This window comes from Paroedura picta, chromosome 4 (assembly GCF_049243985.1).
Source record: "Paroedura picta isolate Pp20150507F chromosome 4, Ppicta_v3.0, whole genome shotgun sequence".
Classification (NCBI taxonomy): Eukaryota; Metazoa; Chordata; class Lepidosauria; order Squamata; family Gekkonidae; genus Paroedura; species Paroedura picta.
The window spans coordinates 123625130-123631129 of NC_135372.1; positions in this window are offsets into that span (position 1 = coordinate 123625130).

Below are 6000 nucleotides of genomic sequence, written 5' to 3' on the forward strand. Positions count from 1 at the left end.
TCTGGCAACCCTGATGGGGTTTCAGGGCAAGAGAGGAGCACAGCTGGTTTGCCATTGCCTGCCTCCAGGTAGCAACCCGAGACGTCCTTGGCAGTCTCCTATCCAAATATGGGAGAACCAGCTTGGTGTGGTGGTTAAGAGCACCGGATCAGGTTTAAGGTGCTGGTACCTCAAGGCCATACTCTGACTGGGTCCTGCATACCTCAAGGGTCATCTGCTTGTCCATACCCCCAAAGAGTAATACGCTCTATCTACTCTAACAGATTGGTGATCCCTGACCCCAGAGAAGTCCACCTGGCCTCAACAAGAAGCAGGGCCTTTTTGACTGTGGCCCCCACCTGGTGGAACGAGCTCCCCAATGAGAACAAGGCCCTAACAGAACTTAAACAGTTCCGTAGGTCCTGCAAACAGAGCTCATGGTCTTCTCCTCACCAAATTGCTGCCATGACCTAACTGTTCAATGCTCCCAAGTTCTGTTTCATGCTGACGGTTATGCCTGGTATGATCTGTTCTTATTGTTAAAAATAATTCCATGTGTGTTCTATTTTACTGGTTCTACGTACACCGCCCCGAGACATCATAAGGAGAGGCAGTATATAAATTGAATGAATAAAGAAAAAGAGTGAGGACTCTAATCTGGAGAACTGGGCTTGAATCCCCACTCCACATGCAGCCAGCTGGGTGCCCTTGGGCCTGTCAGTTCTTTCAGAGCAATTTCAGCCCCATCTAGCTCACAGGGTGCCTGTTGTGGGGAGAGGAAGGGTAGACTATCGTAAGCCTCTCTGAAATTCCTTTAAGTAGTAAAAAGGGTACAAAAACCCAGCTCTTCTGCTGTTGCTGTTGCAGACACAAGGAGGATCATCATCCTTAATAAAAACTGAATGTTCTGCTAGCCAAAAGCCTGGGGTGGGTTTCTGTCCCCTAGAGATGTTCTTGGAAGGGGGAGCTACCTGTTCTAGGCTGTCCCATAACAAGAAGTTTCACAGCTTTGTTATGGGATGCTTGTCTGTCCCAGTAACTCTTTGTACCTCTTGAAGTTCTCCTGTGACCGACATCACCTAACTCAATTACACTTGCCCCCTGTATTCCGTTTTAAGGCTGTACTAACAGCAGACTAGGGGCTCCTCCCTCATGACCAGAAACAGCTTTTCCTTACCTCACTTTTTACTTTGATACTGGACATCCATCAAAACTCTGTGAAGGTCCACAACAATATTTATCTTGCAGACATCACTATAGCAAGATATTTGTGTGTGTGTGTGTGTATACGCTTTCCCCTCAAAAACATTTCTCCGTCTCCAGTTGTTTTTGTCTCAGGAGATCCAAAATCAGTGAGAAAGGAGTTTAGCAGGAAAACAAGGTGGGGTAAATAGCTTTCTGCCCTTCATCTTTGCCAGTCTTTCTTTTCAAACGGCATTCTGGAAAAATCCAAGGGGGTAAATCAGTTAAGTAACAGGCACTTCTGCCTGTCAAGTACTGAAATAATATTTCAGAAACCCCAGGGAGGAAAGGCAATGATTTAATTTTCAGCACTTGCCAACAATCAATACAAATATTAAAGCCTCGAGAATATTACGGATTCCTTCACATACAAAGATGCCTCACTCACATTGCTTCCAAATGTGATTGCCAAACTCCAGGTGGAACCTGAAGACACCCCCCCCCCCCCCCGCAAATTACAGATAATCTCCAGTCAACATACATTAATTCTCCAGGAGAGAATGGCTGCCTTGGAAGGTGGACGATGACATTATACCCACTGAGGTCTCTTCCCAAGGCTCCATCCGCAAAACTCCAGGAATGGAGCTGGCAACCTTATTTCCTATTCTCTACAATACTAACATCCTATTAGGTAAAGGTTTGTCTCCAAGGTTAGTGATGATGTCCATTAACTGTCTGTACTTAATTTTAATTACATTTTAAATCCTTTTATTAAATATTTTTAAGACCTTGTATTTTAAAATGCTGTTGGATTTTTATTTTGTTTGTCCTTATGATTATGGCCCATGGAGTTAACATGAAACCTATTATTACATACCGTCTTTCGTTACTATATGGGTGAGTCCTCTCAAGGTATTCTTCATCTCAGCTATAATGATAATGAATTATACTGTGCAAAACTTTGGACAGAGCACACACAACCCTCTGGATGGCCCATTGCTCTGAGCTCTGGACTGCTGCCATAAAAAACGAGATGCTTGATTTTTCTGTGCCCGCACCAATTGCTAGTTCCATTACCGGAGAAGTATACACACACACACACGCAATGAGCTTTTGGTTTTATCAGTGCAAGGATAAGCCACGGGCAAAGTGCTGCTTGATGAACGACTTTTTAAATTGTGACTGCAATTTAAATAAAAGGACGAGGCCTCTGTTTGAGAAAACCACAAGCCAGGCAAGCAGCTGCTAGCAGGAAGGTTCTGGAGCCTTTGCAGGCCGGGTCACACATGGGAAATGGATCCGACTGCTCTGTCCCTGATTGCCAACTATTTTACTGGCCCTTGTGGCTGTGGCTTGAACGTCAGCTTGATTTTCAGACATAAGCAGGAGACTACGGTCATCTCTGTGGCTTCACTAGGATTTCTGCCTCCAGTCTGTCGCTAAAGACACAGGAGCACTTGGCAGTTTTTAGTGTAGCTGGGCAAGCCAGATGCATCTCATCAAGGTGGTTTGGCAGCCCTGGCGCCTGATAATCAATAAGATTGTATTTATGCCTGGCACAGCAAGATCAGACTGCAGAACTTCAGAAGCTTGACCGAGGTGGGCGATTTGATTGGCTTGCTTGAAAAAGGCTACAGTCTAGAAAGGGAGGAAAACAAACAAATGGCCACTAAGTGATAGAACAATCCAACCAAAGCTGGAGGGGGGGGGGGAGAAAACACTCGAAGCTCCCTAATAAGGTGCAGTAAATGTCACTGCTTCTTCCATAATAATGGCTGAGAACCGCACCGGTTGAATTGGTTTTTCAGATAGCTTCCTCAGCAGCCAATATCTGTATTAAATTAACAACATGAAATATATCCAGCAATCAAATCAATTACATTTTGGTATTGCATTTGGAAGTATCATAAATAGCCTACTGTAAACAACTACCAAACTAACAACAGTAAAGTTCCCCTGAGAAAACATATGCATGCCCTACCTGTTCCACTTAATATTTCTGGTAAGGCCTAGGAGGAGGAGCTGGTCTCATGGTTTAAGTGCCACTCAGCGCTTAACAGGGCGGCTGCCCCACCCCTGAGTGTCTCCTCCTCCAACCAGCTTGCCTGTCTGTCCAGCAGCCAGCTAATCGCCTTCCGTCCCCAACCCGTGACCACCCCCTCCTCCTTCCAGAGGCTGGAGATCCCTGCTGTGTGAGAGCTGCCCCTGCAGGTGAGTTCCCTGCCTGGAGGCCTCCAGCCTGCAGCCTTTCAAAGTCCTGGGGAGAGGAAGAGGCCACAGAGTTCTTCCACCCCACTTCCCCAGCACAGCACCTGTTGTATTCCTGAATGCAACAGGCTTTGTCCCTAGTTAAGTAATAACTGCAGTCCAAAGGAAAACACAAACATTTAATAGACTGTACATTATACCAATGAGCCTCTTGTGGCGCAGAGTGGTAAGTGGCAGAAATGCTGTCTGAAGCTGTCTGCCCATGAGGCTGGGAGTTCAATCCCAGCAGCCGGCTCAAGGTTGACTCAGCTTTTCATCCTTCCGAGGTCCGTAAAATGAGTACCCAGCTTGCTGGGGGGTAAACGGTAATGACTGGGGAAGGCACTGGCAAACCACCCCATATTGAGTCTGCCAAGAAAACGCTAGAGGGCGTCACCCCAAGGGTCAGACATGACTCGGTGCTTGCACAGGGGATACCTTTACCTTTACATTATACCAAAATACTTACCCAAAAGTAGTGAAAATCAATTTCTAAGTAAGATCCAATTTTATAATGCAAGGTATATTCTGGCGGACCTTGCATTATAAAGTGAGTTTCGGTCTACCCAAATTGTCAGTGTGTAAAATAATAATTTAATTAACTGTCACAAAAAATTAAAGGAGAAATAGCCAGAAGCATAAATGCACCTCATCTTATAAAAACCGAATAATCCAATGTAGCATTCAAACCATGGAGACTGAGTCCCTAAATGATACATATAAATATGTGAAATATATCCAACAACCAAAATGTAATTGATTTGGTTGTTGGATACATTTCACATATTTCATATGTTATTAAATTGTAATACAGATATTGCCTGCTGAGGAAGTTATCTGAAAGACCAATTCAACCGGTATGGTTTTCAGCCATTATTATTTTGGAATAAACGTTTTGAAAGGGAGGAAGTCACAGGATGGGTCCTCAGCCCTTTTGAGCCCATGGGCACCATTGGAATCCTGACACGACATGGTGGGCTTAGCCAGGCACAAAATGGCTGCCCCAACTTACTTTCCACCACACAGTGAAGCTCCTCGTTCTGTGCTGGCAGCTGCCACCGCCAAAGTAATATTTTAAATGTGTTTCTAAAAACACTTGGTGGGTGCCAGGAAAGATGCACCATGTTGTTGCCCCCCCCCCCATCATACAGTGTTTCTTTCTTTCTAGTTTTGTGGCACCGCAAAGACTAATACCATTTTGTTCCAGCAAAAGCATTTGTAGATGAAAGCCCAATTCTCCAGATGCAATTAGTGCAAAGGAAAATGAAGGATGCTGCTGACTGAGAATATTGTTTTCTTCCTTTTAAGAGATGAAATGTGTATTATCTTGGGATTCCCCACCCCCAGTAATTTATTTATGCAGATTACTTTGTGAAGAACATACCCAAAGACTGGCCTGTTCTCAATAAACCTCGCTTCCAGCAAAGGACTGAAACAAACTAAATGACTGGGAGGCCAGTGATCAAATCTTCCCAGTTTCCTCCTGTGACAAGCCTTGCTGCCATTGATTTGATTTGATTTGATTTATTGGACTTATTGCCCGCCACTCCCAGCAAGCCAGCCCATGGCAGGTTACAAGACAATTGCAGTACATAAAACCCCATTAAAAAACACAAGCAGCACAAACAAACATGGCAGTAAAAATAAAAGCCCATCCTATAGCGGTACGCCTGCCGGAAGGGCATCCATAATGCACCAGCTGGCCACCACTGATGATGTACAAATTGGTTGTGAGCGTCTTCCGTGGGGGGCTGGGGGCATCTGATCTATACCCTGCAATGGCCTCGTCCGTAGACCTGGTGGAAGAGCTCTGTCTTACAGGTCCTGTGGAACGCCAGAAGTTCCTCCAGGAGCTCATTCCACCAGGTAGGGGCCATTGCATTCAAGCGTGTTGAAAACTCCAAATAAGGTTAGGCACCACATACAAGGGAAAGGGGACAGAAAGTAAAGGAGGAAATATGCAAATTCAGGCATGGATGTTTTGCTAACACAACTACTCCACACAGAGCAGATGGAATGGATACGGCAGGGGACCACTCTGGAGGAAGGCATGGAGCCAAATGCAGATCAGTGGGGGAGACACTGCTGTCTCATCCTGTCTTCTGATGCAATTTTAAGCTTAATTACAACGTCCTGATTTGGATTAGAATCAGGGGAAAGGAAGGAGGTTAACCCCTTTGCCTCTCTACAGGTTTACATATCAAAGCCTAATAAGGTTGAAAATTATGGGCTGAGAAATCCCTGGAGATTTGAGGGTGGAACATGGGGAGCACAGGCCTTTGGTAGGGGATGAACCCCAAAAAGGCCATAATGCCATAGAGTTGATCCTCCAACCCAGCCGTTTCTTCCAGGGTAAGTGACATCTGTCAACTGGAAATCAGTTGTAATTCTGGCAGCTCTTCAGGTCCCACCTGGAGGCTAGCAAGACTAAAATCTGATCTGGAGAATTAGGTTTGATTGAGGCCTGCTGGGTAGCCTTGTGCCAGTCACGCTTCTCTTGAACTCTTTCAGCTCCTCTTCCTTTGGAAGAAGGAGTAAGGCTTTTGACAAGTGATGGTCTGACTGGTAAACTGGAGAACTGAACACTGGATT